At 47.3% G+C, this 25266-nt stretch overlaps 1 long non-coding RNA gene across 1 annotated transcript; it reads right to left on the reverse strand.

Moving 5' to 3' along the window:
- Nucleotides 1–18975: 18975 nt before the first annotated feature.
- LOC119291467 lies at nt 18976–21192 on the reverse strand. The gene is made up of 3 exons (XR_005142444.1): nt 20117–21192; nt 19822–20035; nt 18976–19741 (listed from the first exon to the last, which is right to left on the reverse strand). It is a non-coding gene; the product is annotated as an uncharacterized LOC119291467 (long non-coding RNA).
- Between the last annotated feature and the right edge of the window lie 4074 nt (nt 21193–25266).

Raw genomic sequence — 25266 nt, forward strand, 5'->3', positions numbered from 1 at the left:
GATTACTACTAATCTAGAAGCCTAAACGAACTGGCCCCTGGTACTCCTACTAGTAGTAGTAGTACTCAAGTTGGAATTCCAATTACACGGCACAACTTGTTAGGCAAAAAAATTCAATACATGGTGTAGGAAGCGGTTTGGGAATTTGCATGCCTTTCCGACCAGTGAGATACTCCGTACAAAGTATGACAGAGAAATAACCACAGAGAAGGAAGGTAAAAGTAAACAATCAAACGAGCATTTTTTCATTTGTTTTGCATCGAATCGTTTCACAAGCTTGACTAGTGCTGTTTTTCTACTTTTACAAAAAATGCATCGTAATGTTAAAACATGCATTTGCACATACATAAGTAATAGTAGTACTCCCTCCGTCTAGGTGTATAAAGTCTTCCCTCCTTCTTGGTCATGGTGCACAACCAAAGATGACTTATTCACCTGGACGGAGGGAGTAGCATAGTCTGCAAGCATATTTAGAGAGAGACGTGTAGTGTGATAATATATAGTAGTAAAGTTTGTGCTATATGCACCTACTTACAAAATGCGTACGGATACACAAGGTTCCCAAACTTTCCCTCTTACATAATTAATTAAGGACGCTAATAATTCCCGAACATTCGGGATTTATCATCTGCGTCCCAAAACTAATGAGATCACCTTACGAAACTAAATTATACTCCTACTAAAAGCCATGGCGCTTGCAGGAGCGCTTGCTGCACGCCATGAGTGCCCTGGTGCGCAGCCGTTTCCCAGCGTGCCAACACAACGCCTCTTCCTCAGCCTCACAACTCGCGAGGTGCTGATTGGCGGCTTGCCGACGGGCGAGCGCGATCTCACCGGTGTGGTGATCCGGCGCCAGCAGGTACCTCTCCTTGCTGGAAGCATCCACCCAGTCCACGTACCGCCAAGCGTAGATGAGGCGCTTGGGCCCGACTGCACTCAGGGCTTTGGCACGGGCGTCTGATACGTCTCCGTCGTATCTATAATTTTTGATTGTTCCATGCCAATATTATTTAACTTTCATATACTTTTGGCAACTTTTTATACTATTTTTGGGACTAACATATTGATCCAGTGCCTAGTGCTAGTTCCTGTTTGTTGCATGTTTTATGTTTCACAGAAACTGAAAGAGCATTATATCGACTAGGGGGGGGGGGGTGAATAGGCGATTTTTATGAATTCTTCACTGAGGAATTTGCTGGTGAGGAAATTCCTTAGCGAAGAACTACTTGCAACGGAATAAGCACTCAAAAGTAAACATAACAGAACACTAGCATAGTCATCATGATGAAATGAAGACAAGCACAGAGTACAGAAAGCGTAAACACAGGATAACACAGGATGAAGACAGACAGACTGAAGAAATTGAACTGAGGAAATTGAGAAAGTCTTCAGTCAAAGTCTTCAAACAGATATGAACAAGCACACAACAGCTGAAATGAGGAAATGAAAGAGTTGAGGAAATAGAATCAGTAAGCTTGGTGAAGACAATGATTTGGTAGACCAGTTTCAACTGCTGTCTCAGTTGTACGTCTTGTTGGAGCGGCTAGGTATTTAAACCTGAGGACACACAATCCCGGACACACAGTCCTCACCGTATTCTCCTTGAGCTAAAGTCACACAGACCTCGCCCAATCACTCGTGGTAAGTCTTCAGGTGACTTCCAAACCTTCACAGACTAGGTCACTCGGTGATCCACAATTCCTCTTGGATGCTCTAGACCATGACGCCTAACCGTCTGGAAGAAGCATAGTCTTCAAAGGTAACAAGCGTCGGATCCACGCAGGATCAATCTCTTCAGCGATGCTCAATCACTTTGGGTTTGTAGTTTTGTTGGGTTTGGGTTTTCCTCACTTGATGATTTTCGCTCAAAGTCCTCGGAGGATGGGATGCTCTCAAATGACAAGTGTCAGTTTCTCTCGGAGCAGCCAACCAGCTAGTGGTTGTAGGGGGCGACTATGTATAGCCTAGGGAGCAGCCCGACATGATAAGACATAAATGCCCTTCAATGATATGACCGTTAGGTGGGCAGATATTTTGGGACAGCTGGCGCATAGCACAGCAACGGTCGGAATTTTGACTCTCAAATTCCTTAGGGCTATCATGTTCCTCACTGTGTAGGCAATCTGCACTGGCGAATTCCTAACTCCTCAGTCAGAACAAATTCCTCAGCAACCAGAAGAACTTCGTCTCTGTTACTGAAGAAATTTTACTGAACTGTATGAGATTTCCAATGGCTTCACTCAAAGGGATTGGTAGGTGTAGGATTTTGAGTTGAGCATCACATGGAAATTTTTCCTTAGTATTTCCTCGACCCCCTTTAACAGTACGGTGTTTCCTATGACTCAAGAATGAGAAAATGAAACTACAAAAACAAAAGTCTTCACACTTCATGTTCCTCGAATGATTGCCAAGTCTTCAAGATCACACCAATTTCTTCACTTTCAAAGTCTTCCAAAAGTCTTGAGAAATCCAAAGTCTTTAGTTGAAGAACTTCATTTTTAGGGGTCGACTTTATCTATAAATATCAACCTCCTCATAGACTTATAGACCTATGTACACTCACAAACGCATCAGTCCCTTAACCTATAAGTCTTCAATACACCAAAATCACGAAGGGGCACTAGCTGCACTTACAATCTCCCCCTTTTTGGTGATTGATGACAATATAGGTTAAGTTTTCAACGGGGATAAACATATGAAGTGTAAATACTAATATTGAGGAAATTGATTGCAAGATATAGAAGAACTCCCCTTGAAGATGTGCATAGTGAGGAATTTGCTTTTGAAGCAATGCACACTTGAAGAGTATAATCATGGAGATCTCCCCCTATATCTTGTAATTCATACACACATTTGACATATAATATGAAGAATTTCAAATGCATGATGAAATATGGTGACTGATGTAATTCATCATGCGTGTATTGCCATTAGTGAGGAATAAGCATGCAGAAGAACTTAGCAAAAGTATCAGGCCACCATAGAGTTTAAGTTTACAACTCGATCCAGCAAAGTCAGAAGAACGAGAGTTGTAACTTAGCAAAAAAAATGCCCATATAAGATAGACCCGCTTGAAAGATAGACCCGCTTGAAGACTAACTCAAATCCCCCCCCTTGTCATCGAATGACCAAAAGGGTTGAAAATGAGGACTAACGCCCCTGAAGAATATCATGATGATGGAGGAGCGCCAGTGTTATTGGGGTTGTGTGTCGTTGTAGGGCCTGCCGCAGTGTTGTCCAAGTCTTCATACTCGTGTCGCATGATGAAGAAAACGAACTGGCTACCAAGGGAGGAACCTTGACCTTCTTGTATTTCTTCGGTGGAGGAGCAGACTAGTCAAAATCATTCTTGAAACCCATTTTCTTCAGATCTTCTTCACCATAGAGATGTGACAGAATATCCCAGGTGCGATCGAAGACTTCATGGAGGTAGTAATGGTTTTTCTTCACTGCATTATGTGTAGCAGTCATGTTGTGAAGAATAGAACCAAACTGACGCTTAACCCATTTGTGGTTTTGATCCACCTTCTGGTGAAGACTAAGAAGCAGCTCACGATCAGTCATAACAGAGGAGCAGTGGCTTGAGGATTTGACTTGGGTGCATTGGCAGCAGAATCATGAGTGGCAGAGTCATCATTGGTGGAATAAGATGCAGCTTTGCAAAATTGACCATCCAATGGACGAATGCCTTCATCAATAATAGCAGGTGCCTTGCCCTTTTCATCACCTGAGGAATGTGTCCGCTTGAGGACTTCAATTGGGGGCAAGTAGCTAAGGTGATTCTGAAAGTCATCTTTGTAGTTGAGTGAATACCTTGTTTTGAGGAATCTTATAATCCAAGGGGCATAAGGCTTCAGCTCAAACGGTGAAAGTGCAACATTTTCCAGAGTCCTCATGAAGAAATCATGATAATTGACAGGGATGCCATGCATGATGTTGAATAGCAGATTCTTCATGATGCCAACAATTTCCTCATCAGATGAGTCATGGCCTTTGATAGGACTCAAAGTCTTCGTCAGAATGCGATAGACAGTTCTTGGCACATACAACAATTCCTTCACAAGGAATTTGGTCCTTGGGGCTTGACCGGGCTTCAGAGGCTTCATTAGCACTTGCATGTAATGAGCAGTAAGTTTAGGTTCTTGGTACAGACAACGAGCACCTTCAGGTGTAGGACTGATTGGCAGGGCATGAAGTAATTTAGAGGCCGGTGCCTTATAATGAGTGTTTTTGGTCATCCCGTCCAACACCCAAGTGTTGATATCATCAGCATCACCTGTGACGTGCAGCATTGTGTAGAACTGAAGAATAAGCTCTTCATTCCAATCAACAATGTCAAATCTAAAGTTGAGCAGTCCTGCATCATGAAGCACACTGAGGACTTGAGAGAAGCAAGGCATTGATTACATGTCCACGTGAGGAATATGCTCGTGGTCGAAGACTTTGTCTTTGTTGAAAAGCAGTGAAGAATAGAAATTGGCCTGGCTGGCAGTCCAAAAGCGCTTCCTTCTAAGATGAGCAGAGTCATAAGGATTGAATTCAGTGAAGAAAACATGCTCGCCGAAGAAGTCATCAGCCTTGAATTTTTGCTTCTTTGAGAAGGGATCCTTTGGCTTGGGCTGAGGAGTATCAGCCAATTGCATCACCACCTCAGGAAGCACAATCTCAGGATCCACAGGCTGAGGAATTTCAGGCTCTTCTTCAGCTGTAGCCTGGGTCTTCAATTCTTCATTAACATTTTCATCAGCACTAGTGGCAGGAATTTCTTCATGGACAGATGGGGTTGCATGAGGTTCTTCAGATCCCATTTGTACTTCAGTAGCAACAGGTGACTGAGGAATTGATTGAAGTGGGGTGAACAGTGGAGAGTTGGGGTGCTAACTTTCCCAAAAGTCATCATTCAGCACGGGTGTGGTAGAACCAATGTCCACATCCTCATCTTCCATTTCTTCAATGCCGGCCTCTTTAGCAGTAAACTGAGGCATAGGCAAGGAGACAACTGGTGTTGAAGGGATTGCATCCACTTCAATTTCTTCATCCAACTGCTCTGACGAAGCAGCAGAAGGAATTTCTCACTTGGAATCACATAATCTTGATCAAAAGGAACAAGGTCCTTTGATGACATGAAAGAGACAGGAATGACATCAATTGGGTTATCAATTGAGCTTGTCAAAGGCTTCATCTTCTTCGGAGCTGAAGAATCTGATGAAGTTGATGTCTTCCTTTTCTTCACAGCTGCATGCTCTGTAGCCTTGGTCTTCTTCACATCTGATGCAGATGGAAGGATTGGAGTTGGCATTGGTGCAGAGGAATTTGGTTCATTTTCTTCAGGCACAACTGATGCAGTTGCCCTGACTTCTTGATTTTCTTCAGGCGCACCACTATTGGATGCCCTGGCAATTTCTTCAGCGGCTGGAATGCAATCATCAGCCCTGGTACTTTCATTTTCTTCAGCAGCCTGATTGTCATCAGCGGTGCTGGCATGTTCTTCAGTAGGCTGTGCACATGCTTCAGCCTGAGGATTTTCTTGTTGCGTTGGGTTTGCAACATTTGAAGTGAATTTATCAGTAATCTTCACAAATATGACTTTGGCCCCAAGCCAGTTAGCATAGTTGCGATCAAATTCATCACTCAGTTGCTTGATCTTAGCTTGTATGGCAACAAGTTGTTTAGGGGAAAGATTGAGGATGTTGTCCTTTAGGTAGCGCTGCTTCTTGTACTGCGCTTTCTTCAATCTTCTTCCTTCTTGAAATTTCCATTTTTCTTCTTCAATGAAGGCAGTTAAAACATGACTTTGACCAGGAGTGAGGTTCATCTCCGGCAAAGGCGTGTTTGGGTCCTTGTGCCATAGATCGATGAAATATAGGATCAACTTCGGATCCAGTAACATTGGCACATTGCTGCCTTTGGCTCTAGCGGCCCTGGCCTGCCTGTCTCTGATGGTTTCGGCAAGTTCTTCATCATCAGCCTCATCATCATCGGAGGGCACTTGAAAGGCGACCTGCTTCTTGTGAGGACTTGGTCGAGGGCCTCGTCCAGCAGTGGCCTTTTTCTTCAGCAAAGAGGGGCCAGTTGAGGAATTTGGTGCAGCTGAGGAACTTGCAGACGCTCCTGAGGCAATTGAGATGCCTATAGTCCTTTGACACGTGGCGAGATGCACAGGTGCAGAGGATTTAGTTGGAGCAGCTGAGGACTTTGTCGGAGGAGCTGAGGACTTTGAAGGAGGAGGAGCAGTTTGAGGGGTTGGCCATGAGGACTTTGAAGAATCTGGCCATGAGGGCATTGCTGAGGAACTTGGCCGAGAGGGCATTGAGGGTGAAGCACTTGGCTTGTGAGCAGGCTTCTTGGCCATGGCCTTCTTCGGCTTGCTTGCAGAGGCCTCAGTAGCAGCAGCAGCAGCAGAGTCTTCATTGAATTTCCTCACTGCTTCTTTTGCCTGTTTGGCCAGTTTGGCCTGGCGCTTTGCCCATTCATCAGGATAATCCTCACCGCGCTTGAGGCTGGTGGGATCTGCCAATTGGCCAGGTGCCAACGGAGGTCTTGGGCATGGAGGGTTGAGAGCGAATTTCTTCATATACTTGGGAGTAACATATCTGTACTCCCTCCGTTCCCGTGCCCATCTCCTCTCAATCTTTTAAATGTGCACCTTGCGCTGATTTCTATCCTCGTCAGGGGGTGTGCAGTACCCAGCATAAATGTCATCATGGATTTCAAAAGCAGTATTGACCTGAGGCCTCTTTCCACCCTTCTGTGGCTTCTTACCATCAGCCATTTTCTTCAGTTGAGGAATTTGAACAATGGAATTCTTTGAAGATGTATGCAACTTTTCTTCGAGGAATGCTGCAAATGAGTTAAGTTGATGAGAACCTAGTGATTCAGCAGCAGACATGAGTACCTGTGAATAGAGTATAGTTGCAAGGAATTTGGAGAGGTCATATGCGTTCTCAGAAGGTTTTTCAAAAAGAATAAGTTTGAGGAATTTGACCAGATGAGTCTTGAAGAATTTCACTAAGTGTTCTTTGTCTTAGGTTCCAGAGTTGTCTAGATCGAAGATCCACACAATTGAGGAATCTTGAAGAAAAATTATTGCTTAGAGAAATGAATCAAGAGCAGATGACATGTGAGGTGTTCAGTGTGTGAGGATTTGAAGAATAAACACCTTTGAAGATTTTCAAGAAAACATTTGAATCAAAGAGGGCAGTAAAAGTAACTTTTAATTACCCTTGATGAAGAACACAACGAACTGGGAAGTGTAGATGTGAAGTTCGTCAGTTCAGATCTTCCACGCCCTAACTCGGCAGAGGAAGACAGCTACGGCGGCGGTGGAGTGAATAAATCCGCAACCGGCGCGAGTACAACAACGACGAGGTTGAGGTAGTGAAGCTCTTCCTCACCAGCGACGATGAAGTAGCGGCGGCGCTAGGGTTTGAGAAGCTCGAGCGGGAGTGAGAACGAGCAGATTAAAAAACGAAGTGAGGAAGGGGAAGGGGTATTTATAGTCGGAGCGAAAAATTGTACGTTCGAGGAAATCAGACGAACGTGCCCCTGGCCCTTCTCATTCGCTTGACATGTGTCACCCACGTACTGAGAGGTGGCGATCATGTGAGATCGTGGGTGAATAGAAAAGTATTATCGTGGGATGCAGAACTGTTTGAGCGGCAAAGCCGAAAATTTAGATAAGATAAGTTAAAAGTTCCCTTCGCAAATTCTTCAGCTGACAAGGACACAATGAAAAATTTGAGCGAGTTTCAAATAGAACGCACATGAAGAATTTGTGAACAGACTGGGTTGAGTTTAGCATAGAGGGGGAAGGGTCCGATCACATTCACTTAGCAGAAAAATCAACTTGAAGAATTAGTAATAAGTATATATATATATATATACATACATATATATATATATATATATATATATATATATATATATATATTCAAATGAAGAACAACGACGGAAAGAGTGAAGACAATGCGAAGTTGAATAATTTGAAAAACTGAGGAATTTCAAAAACGAAAAAAACTCAAATTGAAGATTTTCAACTTTGGTTGGTGGTGTAACCCACTATATAAGAAAGCTGATTTCAGACACCGCGTACAATTGTCGTAGGGCTCTGAGAATCAATTTCTTCATTAATTTCTTCACACTTAGAGGGTTAGTCTTCATTGATTGAAGAAAAACGTTACTTTGTGTGTTGCACATCTAAGTCATCAATTTTGCATAAGAGTTAGGTTGTGTGTCCTTTTTAGAGAACATTCGAAGATTCTAGAATATTTAGCTCAACCGCAACTTGCTAAATGTCTTCTCATCCAAGGGCTTAGTGAAGATATCGGCCAGCTGGTCTTCAGTGCTTGCGTGGTCGATGGAGATGTCGCCCTTCAACACATGATCATGAAGAAAATGATGACGAATCTAGATGTGCTTTGTCTTCGAGTGCTGAACTGGGTTATGAGCAATCTTGATAGCGCTCTCATTGTCGCATTAGAGAGGCACATTATTCATGTTGATGCCATAGTCCTTGAGTGTTTGCTTCATCCATAGTAATTGAGCACAACACGATCCAGCAACAATGTACTCAGCTTCTGTAGTAGATAGTGATACACAGTCCTGTTTCTTCGAGGACCAACAGACCAAAGATCGTCCGAGGAAATGGCATGTGCCTGACGTTGACTTGCGGTCCACACGATCACCAGCATAGTCAGAGTCTGAATATCCAATGAGATCAAAGGAAGAGCCCTTGGGATACCATAATCCAAGTGTTGGTGTGTGAGCTAGATATCGAAGAATATGCTTCACAGCCTTATGGTGTGATTCCTTTGGTGGAGCTTGAAATCGGGCACACATGCAAACACTGAGCATAATATCCGGCCTAGATGCACATAGATACAATAAACAGCCAATCATGGAACAATATTCCTTTTGATTGAAGTCTTTACCATTTTCATCAGTGCATAGATGGCCATTTGTGGGCATAGGAATTTTGACCCCTTTGCAATCTTGCATGCCGAATTTCCTCAATACATCTTTGAGGTATTTCTCCTGAGATATGAATATGACATTGCGCTGTTGACGAATTTGAAGACCTAAAAAGAATTTCAATTCTCCCATCATAGACATTTGATATTCTTCACTCATCATATAGGCAAATTCATCACTATAACGTTGGTCAGTACAGCCAAAAATGATATCATCAACATAAATTTGGCACACAAACAATTCACCATCATAAGATTTAGTGAAAAGAGTTGGGTCGAGTGAACCGAGTTTGAAGCCTTTCTTCATGAGGAATTCCTTTAAAGTATCATACCACGCCCGAGGGCCCTGCTTGAGGCCATACAGGGCCTTATTGAGTCTGAAGACTTTGTCAAGATGCTTTGGATCTTCAAAACCTGGGGGCTGAGCAACATATACTTCTTCCTCAAGCTTACCATTGAGGAATGCACTTTTCACAACCATTTGTTGTAAGCTGATATCATGATGGTTAGCATAAGCAAGTAATATGTGAATAGCCTCAAGTCTAGCAACAGGTGCAAAAGTTTCATTGAAATCAAATCCTTCAACCTGTGTGTAGCCTTGAGCTACAAGCTGTGCCTTATTCCTCACCACAAGGCCATTTTCATCTTGCTTGTTGCGATAGATCCACTTTGTGCCAATGATATTGTGCTTGCGAGGATCTGGACGTTTGACCAGTTCCCAGACGTTGTTGAGCTCGAACTGATGTAATTCTTCTTGCATAGCTTGAATCCACTCAGGCTCAAGAAATGCTTCATCTAACTTAGTGGGCTCTGTGATAGAGACAAAAGCAAAGTGCCCACAAAAGTTAGACAAATGTGAAGCTTTTGAGCATGTGAGAGGACTTGGTGCTTCAATGTCATCGATGATTCTCTCAATTTGCACTTCGTTTGGAACGCGAGGATGAGCGGGTTGTCGTCGAGGAATTTGATCCACATTTTCTCCAGGACCATTTTCCTCAGCACCATTTTCTTCAGGTGCACCAGCTCGAGTGGTTGTTATCAGAACCATTCGTTTGCTTTGGGATCCGCATCTCTAGGTGGATAAGGTTCTAATTTTACGAATTGTTGAATTTCACCAAGACTGAAGCGGAATGGTAAGCTGAACCTTTCTAGAGGAGCAGTCCCAGAATGGCAGCCTACTTTCTGACTTTGCAGGCTTACTCGAGACAAAAGGTGTGGCGCCTTTCTCAGCCGGCAGGGATGGACAGGAGCTACTTGGGGCAACCTTCTGAATTGGCTGATCGTGGTCATTTACCAAAAGTTTTGTGCTGCGGCGTGTTGACATGTGAAAACTGTTATTTTCTTCTAGCCAAATGAAAGGTTCAGCACCTTCTGAACTAGTAAGTGGACTGGGTCGCGCTGGTCCAGACAGGTAAACCCTGCCGTTTTCGTCTAGGTAAACTAAAACGGTTCAGCACCGTTCAGACTAGTAAATGAAACTCGGGCGTGATGAAGACGTTTTTGTAGACGAAAAGCCCTGCCATGCATCCGAAAAGAGTGTACATTGTAACTCGTCTCGGCCGCGCAAACAGCAGTACGTGCGTGTAATCAGTACCACCACCATCCAGCTATTGATTGGCCTGCAGTCCTTTACCGCTACTAACATCGTCTGATTGGAAAATGGAGGGTTTGGGAGATGGTGGCGCGAGCAACGGAACCCGGAGTTCCACCATTATCAATGGTTCGGCCGCTTTGATTATGAACGGGAGATTTTCTGCTGAATATACTAGTTTTGTTTCCAGTACCTTGAACCGCGCCAAACAACTTAGTCCGTCTGACTGTGAAGAAAAAGTGCATCCTTATTCCTTCGGTTGAGTATTTGGGGGGGGGGGCATTAACTGGCACTGGCACTGTCGAGGCCAAGTATGGTCGACATTGGTCAGTGCGGAAAATCATCTCGCTGTATTTGTAGCAGCTAATAAATCAGGTTACACGGCAAGCTTATGACCCTATTTTTCTCTTCAATTCTCTTCTCAATATTTCATGTCACAAGTTTGTGCCTTGGCTGTATATATACATATATATATACACACAGCCGACCCAAGCAACCCACAGAACCAAGTTCTTCACGGACACCACCTAGCTAACAGAAACACTTTTCTAATCTAATTACACGGCAAGCTTGATCGCTGTTTAAGCCTAATCTGACTCTAATACTAACTACTACTCCCTCCGAGTGCTGTAGTTTTTTATACTAAGGTTAGTTTAATCTTAGTTTCAAACTGCGATGCTTATTGTGGATCGGAGGGAGTAGTATTTGGCAGCAGGTACGTACATAGTACAATTTGTAGCAAGGACTTGCACTCATAGTACTCTTAATCCAATGCAAATGACAACTAATTATTTTGGTCGTGTATGATGAGGACATGATACGCTAACCACACTTACCTAAAGTTCTCAAGAGTAGTATTACTAACAATGAAGATAAACGAGATCATAAAGCAGGTCAAGGGCTGGTGTTGTTGAAGAGGATACACCTGTTGGAGCGTACAAGCTGAAGGAAAGCTAGCCACAGGTGCATCCACCCCTAGCAGATACGTACGAGCCATAGCAAGCAGTCAAACGAGTCAACCACTTTCCTACTCAGCTTGTCACCAGATCGCCATGTGCTCCAGCAGCTCTGCCTCGTCTCGGTTCCAAAGCCGAGGAACCTCCGCAAGTCTCCATTACCCAGCCGCGTGCACATGCAAATGGAGAGAGTAGACTATACTTTGGCATGAAATAAAAAAATCAAAAGAAACTGGATCTAAAGTGACTCGTGAAGGCATGGTGGTAATAGACTGCAACAATCTGACGAGCAACCAGCACGCAACCAGCACATGTAAATCCCGTAGTTTTTCCCTCGCGGTAAATAATCATGAAGCCTTGACGAGTTTTTTTAGGAAAATCTTTTTTTTTCGAGGATACGCAAATTGCGTACCATAGCTTTATAGAAGGAGAGAAAATTAGTACATGACACCTATCACTCGTTGCGAACAACGAGCATAGCACAACAACACATCCGGCTATTCTCAGGACAGAACACACGACATCACAACTACAACACGGAAAAACCTGCCCAAAACCAAAACACCTCGCCGCGTCTTGATCGACACCGAACACCTCCGAAGAACAGCAACTCCAGCTTCCTTTGGATTCATCCGCGACGACCATGCATAGCGTCGAAGGAGAGCGGCCAGGGTCACGACGAACACCGGAGGAGCGCCAACAGGAAGCTCCGTCTCCTTGCATGATGCTCCCAACAGAGAAACGACGTCATAGACGCCGCCAACATGCTGCTCCAGAGGACCAAGGCTTTCGCCCGGAGACAACTGCCAACACCAATCACGAGGGAGATGGCGACGCACTCGACATCGCCTTCAGAGAGGGGAACGACACCCACGGGTGCCATCGACGCCGGCCGGCCAAAAACCGGACAGGATTTTCATCCGTGACGTTGCGCATATCCACTCCGACGAGGTAGGCAACACCGTTCCTGAAGCCTCGCACCGCCGGCCCCTCGATCCCCCGTGACGTGTCGCTCCCCCGCGGGCGACCCGGGTGCTCAATCCCTAGCCGCCGGCCCCTCGATCCCCCCTCTCCCTTCCCTCCCCACCGGCGGCGGGATCTGCTCACGCTCGGCTGGAGTTGGGGCCGCGGGGGGCTTTCTTCTTTGTTTGGCGGCGGTGCTCGGAGGCCGGCGCGTTGTGGCCAGTGAGGGCGCGCAGGCAGGAGGTGAAGCAGAGCTGCGCGGCGAGCTGCTCGGTCGCGGCGCGTGTGCGGGCTGGGGTGGTGAGCCCCGACGCACCTCCTTCGCGCGGGGTTGCTTTTCCGGCGGGAGGCGCGGAGGCTGGCGGCGTTCGGGCTTGGCGCGAGCGACACGGGACCTCTCTCCAGCTTTAGGAAAATCTTAACTAGCGATCGTCAAGGAACTCGCAGCGAACTACAAACTGGTTGTGGGATGACCAACCTGAATCGTATGGCACAGAGCGTCACCACGTCAACCCAAAGGAATCAGTCGCTGGATCGAGTCCTAGCGCGAACGACCCCCCTCCCCCATGACCTTATCTCCCCCCCCCTCACCAACGCGAGGTAGCTAGAGTCCTATCCATCCCATCCATCACGTCCACTTTTTTCCTCGTCGCCGACGGTGACAGAGGTAGCTCGCACGTGACAAGAGCCAGGAGGTGATGGTGGCACGGCTCCAGTGAGGAATTCATCGCAGTTGCGCTGCACCAGCAGCTGCGTTGGAGTGGCTCCCGCGGGGAGGTCGAGCTAGAGGCGCACGTGTACACACATCTCCTCGCCAGGGCCGAGCCGACAAAATTGGAGGCCCCGTGTGAACCTCTAAAATGGATCTTATCTCATGAAAAAACACTACATAAACATATCATAAAATTTTACATACCAATAGAAATTATCAAGAGAATCGTACATATTGTTGGTTTTATAGTCGTTGGTTCTTTACTTAAACTCTTTTAGTGTTCTTTGCAATACTAGACGCCTAATAGATGAAAAAAAGAATAAAATTAACTACACCCTCCGATCCATGAGTGTGTGACAATTAATATAGATCAAAGGGAATATAAGATTTTAACAGAACTAAATAGCGGGCGGAAATCAAAACTCAAAGTCAAGGGCTCATGGGATCAATTTGGGAGATGGCCTCAATTTTCCTTTCCTTCAGTTGAATCAGGTCCTCCCTGCCGGCTGTCGTTCAGCCACTCTTGGTCCTGCCCTCGGCCCTCTTGATTCTTGAAAAGGATTTGCCGTGTTGGAAGGAAGAAGATTTGTGAAGAAGGAAGGAGGACTAGGGTTTAGAGGAGCCCAAACCTGCCGCCATATCATGCCGATGCCCACGAGTGCCAGACGAAAAGACGAAGAGGCACCTCGCACCTTGCTTGTCTCGATCGATCGATCGATCGCTACATGAGGCGTACGTACCAAAGAGGCCCATCTATAGAGGTTAACAGGGCCTCAGATGAAACACTGAAGACGGTAGGCAAGAGGGCCCAGATCGCTGGTTATAGCATTAACTGAAGCGTACAAAATTTGAGGCCCCTAGAAAGGGGGGGGGGGTCTGTGCAGGCGCACAGGTTGCACCCCCTTGAGCTCGGGCCTGCTCCTCGCTGGTGACCATGGCATGGTTCTCCCACTGGCACGTGCGGCGGAAGGTGACTGTGGTGCGGGTCCAGCGGAAGCAATTAGAAGTTGTAATGCCATTACAACACAAATATCAACACCCGGGAGACCTTGCACGATGCAGACGATGTAGAAGGGTGTCGGTGGGTGTGACGTCCACCCTATAGGAGGGTTCTCATAGACAAAAGATAGGGTTCTCATATGCTGGTATGCATGGTTCTAACAATCTAAAATGCAAGTTCGTGTGTAATCTAACGATGTGGTGATACTTTTCACCGCTCTCCCACTTGCAAACAATCCCCTCTATATATATCTATCTATCTATGTATCTATCTACCAAATATGTCATGTTATCCTTTATATTTTATATTATTTTTTAAATATGTTAGTCAATTTGTAACGTCCATCATGTAGAAAGTTTCTCGTTACACATAAGAGGGTGCCCCGTGCAAGTATGCATGGTTCCGACAATGTAAAATGCAAGTTCCCGTGCAACCTAAGCGATGCGATGAAAGTATACCACTCTCTCACTCACAAACAAAACCTCTCCCTCTCTCTCTCTATATATATCTATATATCTAGCACTATCTCTCTAACTTTTGTCATCCAGACCAATGCTCATGCAACATATAAGGGATAGAGAGTGATTCGAAGGGTGCTGGTGGATGCAACATCCGCCCTATATGAAGGTTCTCATACTCAAAAAATAGGGTGCCCTCATGCGGGGTATGCATGGTTCTGCCAATGTAAAATGGAGGTCCCCCTTTTAATCTAACGATGTGGTGAGCATTGACTATGGCCCAGTGAATCCGATAATTTTCTATCGTCCCCTCGGGGTAAATAATCATGGAGCCGTGACAAGTTTTCTTTTCGAGACATCTTAACTAGAGATCGTCGGTTATCAAGTAATTTGCAGCGAACTACGAACTGGTGGGATGACCAACCCAAATTGTATGGCAGAAAGTGTCGCCACGTCAACCCAAAGGAATCGATCGCTGGATCCAGTCCTAATGAGAACAACCCCCCTCCCCCTCACCCTACGCAAGGTAGCTAGAGTCCTATCCATCTCATCCATCGCGTCCACTTTTTCTCCTCGTCGTCAGTGATGGCCGAGATAGCTCGCACGCGACAGGAAGCAACGGTGGCGTGGCTCCAGTAGAATTCATCACGGTTGCACTGCACCAACAGCCGTGTTGGGGTGGCTCCCACGGGGAGGTCGAGTAGGCGGCGCACGCCGCCACACATCTCCTTGCCGTCGGCCGAGATAAGGTTTCTCTCACTGGCACGCATGGCGGGAGGCGACGGTGGTGCGGGTCCAGCAAAAGCAATTAGAAGCTACAATGTCAATACCACACAAATATCAATGCCCGGGAGACCTTGCTCATGTAGAACGGTGTCGGTGGGTGCAATGTCCACCCTATAGGAGGGTTCTCATAGACAAAAAAATAGGGTGCCCATATGCGCGCATGCATGGTTCTAACAATCTAGAATGCATGTTCGTGTGCGATCTATATATATCTATGTATCCATCACTTTCTCTCTAATCCTTTGTCATCCAGACCAACGCTCACACAACATATAAGGGATAGAGTGCGAGTCAAAGGGTGACAGTGGGTGCAACGTCCGCCCTGTAGGAAGGTTCTCGTACTCAAAAAATAGGGTGCCTTCGGAAGGGCTATGCATGGTTCTGACAATGTAAAATGGAGGTTCCCCTTTAATCTAACGATGTGATATTACTATATACTGCTATCTCGGTCACTAACAACACAAATACCGTAGAAGGGTGTTGATAGGTGCAACGTCCACCCTATAGGAAGCTTCTTGTAGAAAAAATAGGGTTCCCATATGCGGGTATGCATGGTTTTAACAATCTAAAAATGTAGGTTCACATGTACCATGGAAATCAACCCGCACTTGAGCCACAAGATCTGCCCACGACCACCGTGAATCCCACCACCCGGCATGTTGACCCGGCCTCTGGGACCACACTTCAGCTCCAGAACATGGAAGCCGCCGACTGGTGAAGGAAAAAGTGCCTCCGAGACCACCCCACCGCATCATCGAGGAATATGGCCACCGTCACGACCAATCTGTCTCGTCCAGATTTTGGCGACGGCAAGGCCGGGAGGCCCCCTCTGCCTCCCTCCCCGGGTAGCCGCTGCCACCATCAACCAGCCGCCTATGCAAGCTAGTGGAGATCACCATCTAACTGGGTCCACCACCGCTCACGGGTCCAAGCCACACGAGCAGAGGAAGGAGAGGCCAACCACCACTATCGTGCCGCCACCTCCGCCAACTGACCGACATGGAAGGGGCGGACGCCCCGTAGCGCTCGCCACGCACGACCCGCACCACTTGAGGACAGGATCTGGTCACACCGCCGCATGCCCGCATCCATCATCGCTGGCCCCCAAGTATGCACCACCTCCACGCCGCCCGTCATTGTCGTCCCAACTTGCTCCGGCCTAGCGCTGCATTTTATAGGCAATATCGGTCACATCACTTTTTTGCAATCTATTTTAACCAATCTGGTTGGATGGTTAGGAGAACAATGGTATCCCAACTCATTGGGTTCAAATCCCAGACTTTGACATTGGTGCTCGCATTTCTTTGGATTTATTTCTGGCTTCCGGCGATGTTCGTTCAGTGAGAGGGGACATTCTCATCGACTGCGAGGCCACTGAGGTGTCTTCGTAAAATCTCACAATGGTATGCCCGCTCAGTCTCTCGAAGGTGCTCATAGGGGTATAATGTCTGTGCGTGCGTTCATAGGATGAGTGTATGCTCATGTGTGTGAGCGACTTTGATTGTACTGTGTTAAAAAAAGTTTCATGTGTTGCCATATAATCAAAACTAAAAAAGAGGGAAGAATATTTACCGCAAGGTCCTGGTAAATACTCACCAAAACCAAAACTGGTTGTCGAGATAAACGGAATAAGGCCAACTCCACCGCAAGACCCCATCCGGACGTCCGTTTTGTCCTGTTTTCGTCCGTTTGGGGAGGCAATGGGGTTGCCCATGTCCGTTTGGGGTCGTCGCCGTGTCAGTGTGCCCAACGCGCGAGCGCACCCCATATTATGTCCGGGGTGACATATCCGGCTGGCATTTTGTCAAACACGTAGGAGGCAGGGAAGCTCGCAGCGGCTGGGCGCGGAGAGGCGAGGCCTGGCCGCCCCACGGTGGCCGCGCCGGCCCGCGGTGGCCGCGCCCGCGCCTGGCCGCCCCGTGGTGGCCGCGCCGGCGTCGTCGCGGTCGGAGATGCAGTAGGAGAAGCGGCGGGTGCTGGCCTGCGAGACGAAGGAGAGGGCGCCCCTGTTCATGCCCAGCAGCCCGGCGCTCGCCACGCCGTCCGGGGAGGAGTCGAACGCGGATGCCATGCAGCCGAACGCAAGCGCGCCGTCGGAGGAGGAGCCGTCCGTGTAGGAGAGCGACACGCTGCACCTGCTCAACGCCCCGTCGCAGGCCGATGGCGACGACAGGTCGCGGGAGGGGCACTGCGCGGAGGCGCAGGGCACGGTGGCGAAGGTGGCCAAGGACCTCGGCCGAAAGGACGTCGCGTTGTACCTGTTCCTGCCGCCGGCCGGCGCACAGAGCAGCCAGGACAGCTCGCTGCCGGTGTCGAGAACCATGGTGACGTTCTGCGGCGGCGTGCCGACGGCGAGCGAGACGGTGAGGCTGACGTTGTGGTGGAACCGCAGCTTGCTGGGCTGCCGCGGCAGCGCCCTGGCCGGCATCTGGCGCGCCCGCAGCGCGAAAAGCTGCGGCCTCGCCCCCGCCTCGGACGGCCATGGCGCGCCAAGAAGAACGAACGGGACGAGGCAAACGAAGACGAGCAGCGGGGGAGGCATGGTGGTGGTTGGGATGGGAGCAGGCGAAGCCCGGGACCTAGGCGGCTCCGGCGTCCAACAGAGGAGAGAGAGGGGGGAAGGGGACAAAAGCAGGGGCAAGTGGCTGCCATGCGGGCCATGTGCGGCCGCGAGGACGCGGACGGGCTGTCCGCGGCTGTCCGCCTTGCCTCAAATCCATCCCAAGTTTGCTCTGGATATGGGGTCGAAGCGGACACTGAACGGACAAAAAGGCAAGATGGGGTTGCGCGTTGGGTCGTTGGTTTTGCCCGTTTTACCCCAAACAGACGACCCGGATGATTTAGGGTCGTGTGGTGGAGTTGGCCTAAGTCAATGCTCAACCCCCGAGACAAACGACAATGACTTCCTGGAATCCTGGGTTCCTGGAATCCTGGGATCAGAGATTGCCTCACGTATTCTGTCCGCGCTCCTTTCAACGATGCTCTATAGCAAAGATGGATGTGGTGTGTGATCCCATTCACGAGCAGCTATAGCCAGCACCGTTATGTCACCGGAATGCAAGTATGCCATTGTCGTTATCCCGTGGATGTTCATATATGGAGCGACGTACGGCAAATTCGTAACTTGAAGCTATAGAGCGTACTGCAAACTACCCTCACATTCTCTTTTCCAAAATCGTCGCCATTTTACACCTACCCAGTCTGCTAGTCGCATTTTCAAGTTCAAACATCTGCTAATAGGCAGAGCACTTTTATGTTATCATCTTAAGGCGGGGCTGTGTGCATATACCACAAAGCTTCATCGTTCACAAGCTGTTTTATGTCTTCAGAGTAGTTGTGGCTGCGGTGTTTTTGGACATAAAACAGTCCATTAAGGAAACATGAAAATCATCGAGAAGACTGATTACTCGTGATGTGGATGCGCGCAGGATGGATAGGCATGGGACTGTGCCTTCGGGGCCGAGCGTGCCGCGTCGGATTAATGATTTATCTTCAGGATCAGACGAAGAAGGGATTGGTTACCCAGCTGGATGGGGCGTAAATTATGTTCAATACGACACAGAAAATGACTAGGAATCTTAAAGTTTGCAAGTAAATTAAATGTGAAACATGTCCACAACATAAGAACTGACGCGATGGATTTTCCTAACCAAGCAGTCAAGTCTATTGGAAACTTCGGCGGACAGCTAACAGTGACCGGGAACACTTTGGTCTACACTTGTGGTTCATTGTGTCGATCATATCTGATGACTGCCGTGACAAGTCGCCGAGGATCCGCTCGCTGTGTGCAGGGAGCCCGCCATCTCCACCTCTCCATCGGTGTCCGCCGCTGGTGGTTGCCAAGCCAAAGCAGAGTGGCGTTGGTATTAGCCTGGTAGTACAATTATCTCCGATGCTACAGCTGGGGCTTACCAAGCTAGTGAGTCAAACTAACTGTAAAACTGGGACATATCCGTTTTAATCTAGCCAAGCGAGAATGCCCCACAGAAAAAATTGCAAACTGAACTGCACTTCTGTTGGCACTGATGCTATTGAACAAGTACTTGCACTTCCATTTTCTCATAAACTGAATTGCAAACTCTCCCAGGGCACACAATAAAAAGGTCATGAGCACCACGTTACCTTTATTTTCTTACTCTACACGCAGCATTTGACAGAACACAGAACTATGCTTCAGAACTACTTTACTGAGGACGGAAGCAATTTTTTTGTCATTGATCTCATGGCCAAACATGGAACTAGAAGGTAAGCAACTGAGACATCCGCGGGAAGAGCTTTCAAGCATCAAGCAGTCTGCTACATTTCACTGAAACCATAGACCAAATCAGTTTTGACTGAAAAGGAATCAATTTCTAACTCCCTCACACCTAGCTTGAAGAAACAAACCTGGGCAAAGGAACGGCTGGAAAAGTGGAGATATGGGATACCCCACTCGCAACCTCCCAAGAAGCAGCCAGCCGTATCCCCACGTTGAGTACCTCATCATGCCTGCCGGAGCAGCCCATCTGGCACACAGCAGAGGGGCGGGGCAGGGATTGAGGAAGCTCTGGCCTCACCAAACTAATCACCAAATTCATGGGCAAAAAGGCAGCACCTAATTCTACAATAATCAATCACATGTGATGCTATAGCCACAAGATCCATTGTAGATAGACATGGGCTTGGGTCACGTATTTCTCACCTGCAGAGTGGACCATCGATCGCGTGCAAGTGCATCACCCAGATGTCAAGGCACTCGTCGGAGCAGAGCATGGCGATGACAACGTCGGAGCAGAGGACATCGAGGACGAGGTGCTGCTGCTGCTCCGCTGTGGAGAGTTGGGCTTTTCTCCCTGCGACGCCGTCGTCCACTCGTCGAGCTCCAGCCACCGACGCGCTTGGAGTGAACGGCGCAGCCCCTCCTCGGCCGGATCCCGACCACCTCCGGCTGGTAGTAGTGCGGGGAAGAGAGCATCACAATGGGAGGGAGAGCTTGCAGGAGAGGAGAGAAAGAGACGGGCCGAAGAAGGTACACAGCGTATCGCACGAGGACGGGGCACACGGCGATGAGTAGGTGGCGTGCGTGGCCACCGCGCTGCGTCTAGTTGGGGGAGGTTGGCCGTCGTCGAAGTGGAGCGCCAAGGCCAGCTCCGGTGAGAGGAAGGTGGAGGTGGGGAAGATCGGTTGCTGGCGGGAGAACTGAGGGAGGGCCTAGTGTGGCGACCACGAGGACCGGAAGGAAGAAGAGCGCGCGCGCGCGGGCTACCTGGTGCCCACGAGCATCGGGAGGAAGAGAGCCCAAGCCCGCGCTAGCGGTGGATCTTGGCCGCATCTGGGCAAGCTCGAGGTCACCGGCTAGATCCCATCGCGGGGGGTGTTCTTGGTGGAGAAGGGGGAGGTCGCAACGGCGTTGGAGGGAGGCAACCCGTGCTCAACGTCGCCGGATCTGACGGGGGAGGAAGGGATGCAACACTGGTGACGACGAAAAGGGGAGGCCGGAAGGCCGGCAACGCATGCTCATCCCTCCTCCTCGTCCGTCAGAGGGTCTGGGGAGGAGGGTGATCGTCGGAGGGCAGGGACGGGGCGATAGCTATGGTGGAAGCCATGGCCAGCCAGTGATGGGGAAGAGTTGACGACGGTATGACCACGAAAGGATTTGAGAGGAGTATATGCGACCGTCAAAAGGATGCAACCAATGTGACGAGAAAATAAGGTATGGCACTTCTCATGGGCTAGGAACCGTCCGGCATCGTGGAACCTCTCTCGTGGCTGGAACCGTGAGCGCACGGCCCGAGGACTGTCTCCCTGCCGTTCGACAGCCTACTACCTGGCTCTAGTAGTCTATCAACAGGGGACCATGGGACCATTTTAGCTATAAGAGGAAATAACTATCAACTATCTAAAATAGACAAAATGAAAAGAGGGAAAGCACGGGGACCAAATCCCAACGAGGGACGTGTGGCTCTGATTGCAACCTTTCCAGAGAAACACAATAGCTTTGCTTTTCCATATATATATATATATATATATATATATATATATATATATATATATATATATATATTCAAATGAAGAACAACGACGGAAAGAGTGAAGACAATGCGAAGTTGAATAATTTGAAAAACTGAGGAATTTCAAAAACGAAAAAAACTCAAATTGAAGATTTTCAACTTTGGTTGGTGGTGTAACCCACTATATAAGAAAGCTGATTTCAGACACCGCGTACAATTGTCGTAGGGCTCTGAGAATAAATTTCTTCATTAATTTCTTCACACTTAGAGGGTTAGTCTTCATTGATTGAAGAAAAACGTTACTTTGTGTGTTGCACATCTAAGTCATCAATTTTGCATAAGAGTTAGGTTGTGTGTCCTTTTTAGAGAACATTCGAAGATTCTAGAATATTTAGCTCAACCGCAACTTGCTAAATGTCTTCTCATCCAAGGGCTTAGTGAAGATATCGGCCAGCTGGTCTTCAGTGCTTGCGTGGTCGATGGAGATGTCGCCCTTCAACACATGATCATGAAGAAAATGATGACGAATCTAGATGTGCTTTGTCTTCGAGTGCTGTACTGGGTTATGAGCAATCTTGATAGCGCTCTCATTGTCGCATTAGAGAGGCACATTATTCATGTTGATGCCATAGTCCTTGAGTGTTTACTTCATCCATAGTAATTGAGCACAACACGATCCAGCAACAATGTACTCAGCTTCTGTAGTAGATAGTGATACACAGTCCTGTTTCTTCGAGGACCAACAGACCAAAGATCGTCCGAGGAAATGGCATGTGCCTGACGTTGACTTGCGGTCCACACGATCACCAGCATAGTCAGAGTCTGAATATCCAATGAGATCAAAGGAAGAGCCCTTGGGATACCATAATCCAAGTGTTGGTGTGTGAGCTAGATATCGAAGAATATGCTTCACAGCCTTATGGTGTGATTCCTTTGGTGGAGCTTGAAATCGGGCACACATGCAAACACTGAGCATAATATCCGGCCTAGATGCACATAGATACAATAAACAGCCAATCATGGAACAATATTCCTTTTGATCGAAGTCTTTACCATTTTCATCAGTGCATAGATGGCCATTTGTGGGCATAGGAATTTTGACCCCTTTGCAATCTTGCATGCCGAATTTCCTCAATACATCTTTGAGGTATTTCTCCTGAGATATGAATATGACATTGCGCTGTTGACGAATTTGAAGACCTAAAAAGAATTTCAATTCTCCCATCATAGACATTTGATATTCTTCACTCATCATATAGGCAAATTCATCACTATAACGTTGGTCAGTACAGCCAAAAATGATATCATCAACATAAATTTGGCACACAAACAATTCACCATCATAAGATTTAGTGAAAAGAGTTGGGTCGAGTGAACCGAGTTTGAAGCCTTTCTTCATGAGGAATTCCTTTAAAGTATCATACCACGCCCGAGGGCCCTGCTTGAGGCCATACAGGGCCTTATTGAGTCTGAAGACTTTGTCAAGATGCTTTGGATCTTCAAAACCTGGGGGCTGAGCAACATATACTTCTTCCTCAAGCTTACCATTGAGGAATGCACTTTTCACAACCATTTGTTGTAAGCTGATATCATGATGGTTAGCATAAGCAAGTAATATGTGAATAGCCTCAAGTCTAGCAACAGGTGCAAAAGTTTCATTGAAATCAATTCCTTCAACCTGTGTGTAGCCTTGAGCTACAAGCTATGCCTTATTCCTCACCACAAGGCCATTTTCATCTTGCTTGTTGCGATAGATCCACTTTGTGCCAATGATATTGTGCTTGCGAGGATCTGGACGTTTGACCAGTTCCCAGACGTTGTTGAGCTCGAACTGATGTAATTCTTCTTGCATAGCTTGAATCCACTCAGGCTCAAGAAATGCTTCATCTAACTTAGTGGGCTCTGTGATAGAGACAAAAGCAAAGTGCCCACAAAAGTTAGACAAATGTGAAGCTTTTGAGCATGTGAGAGGACTTGGTGCTTCAATGTCATCGATGATTCTCTCAATTTGCACTTCGTTTGGAACGCGAGGATGAGCGGGTTGTCGTCGAGGAATTTGATCCACATTTTCTCCAGGACCATTTTCCTCAGCACCATTTTCTTCAGGTGCACCAGCTCGACGTTCTTCACGTTCTGGAATGAATTCTTCAGCAGATTCTTCGGTAGGAATGACATCCTCAGTAGCCTTGAACTTGATAGATTCCTCAGGTGCTGGTTCATCTAACACATAAGGTAGGTGCTCTCTTTGCGAGCCATTAATTTCATCGAACCGCACATCTACAGTTTCAACAACTTTGTGAAGAACGTTGTTGAAGACTCTGTAGGCGTGCGAGTCCTTTTCTTAACCAAGCATAAAACCCTCATGTGCTTTCGGTGCAAATTTAGAATTGTGATGAGGATCTCTAATCCAACATTTAGCACCGAAGACTTTGAAATAACTCACATTGGGCTTTTTGTTAGTGAGGAGTTCATAAGTAGTCTTCTTGAAGAATTTGTGAAGATATACTCTGTTGATGATGTGGCACGTAGTATCAATTGCCTCAATCCAGAAACAACGAGGTGACTTGTATTCATCAAGCATAGTGCGGGCCATCTCAACAAGAGTTCTGTTCTTGCGCTCCATGATGCCATTCTACTGAGGAGTATAAGGAGCAGATAACTCATGAGTAATACCAAGTTCATCAAGATAGTCATTAAGACCGTAACTCTTGAACTCGGTCCCATTGTCACTTCTAATGTGCTTGATCTTCACACCAAAGTTGGCTGAAGCCCTCGAGGAAAATCGTTTGAAGACTTCCTGCACCTCACGTTTGTAAGTGACAATGTGCACCCATGAGTAACCCGAATAATCATCAACATTAACAAAGCCATATAGAGATGCATCATTTATAACTACTGAATAATGATTAGGACCAAAGAGATCCATGTGAAGCAATTCAAATGGTCGAGTGGTAGTCATGATAGTCTTCGCTGGATGCTTGGCCCTTGTCATCTTTCCAGCTTCACAGGCTCCGCATAAGTGATCCTTGAGGAATTTGACATTTTCAATGCCAATGACATGCTTCTTCTTCGCGAGCGTGTGCAAATTCCTCATGCCAACATGACCAAGTCGTCGATGCCATAGCCAGCCATCTGAAGCTTTTGCAAGTAGGCATACGACCGGTTGTGGTCCTGTAGAGAAATCAACAATATACAAGTCTCCTCTCCTAAAGCCTTCAAAGACTTTGGAATTGTCAGCTTCCATGATCACAACACAACGATATTTGCCAAAGACAACAACCATATCGATATCACAAAGCATCGAGACAGACATGAGGTTGTATCCTAAGGACTCGACAAGCATGACTTTCACTACAAAAAAGACACATCCGTGACATTTTGGGCTGAACGAATTTTTTTCCTGTCATACATATGACACTTCTATGATGATAATTGTGACAAAACCCGGTACCATCATAGATGTGGTGGGCTCCTACTTCTATGACAAAAAATCATGACAGAAAATAGGCTTTTCGTCCTCGGCGGGCCGGAGACGCAGCCGCATGACATTCTTTGGGCCGTCCATGACGGAAAAAACCGTGGTAGAAGCGAGGGCGAGGAAAATTTCGGGGAGTTCCCAGTTACGGTGGGAGGTCGGGGGCCGAGCGATGCGCGTTTCTCTTGTACACGTACGCGCATGTGTGCGAGGTGCTGGCTCTAACTAAACCCGAGTGAGGCGTTGGGCTCTAACTGAACCCGAGCAATTGCACTGCAGGCTACACGTTACTAAACCCGAGCAATCGATCGATGGTTGTTAACTGAACCCGATCGAGCGATTCCTTTGCTACTGCTGCTAACTGAA

Source organism: Triticum dicoccoides, chromosome 4B, assembly GCF_002162155.2.
Source record: "Triticum dicoccoides isolate Atlit2015 ecotype Zavitan chromosome 4B, WEW_v2.0, whole genome shotgun sequence".
Classification (NCBI taxonomy): domain Eukaryota; kingdom Viridiplantae; phylum Streptophyta; class Magnoliopsida; order Poales; family Poaceae; genus Triticum; species Triticum dicoccoides.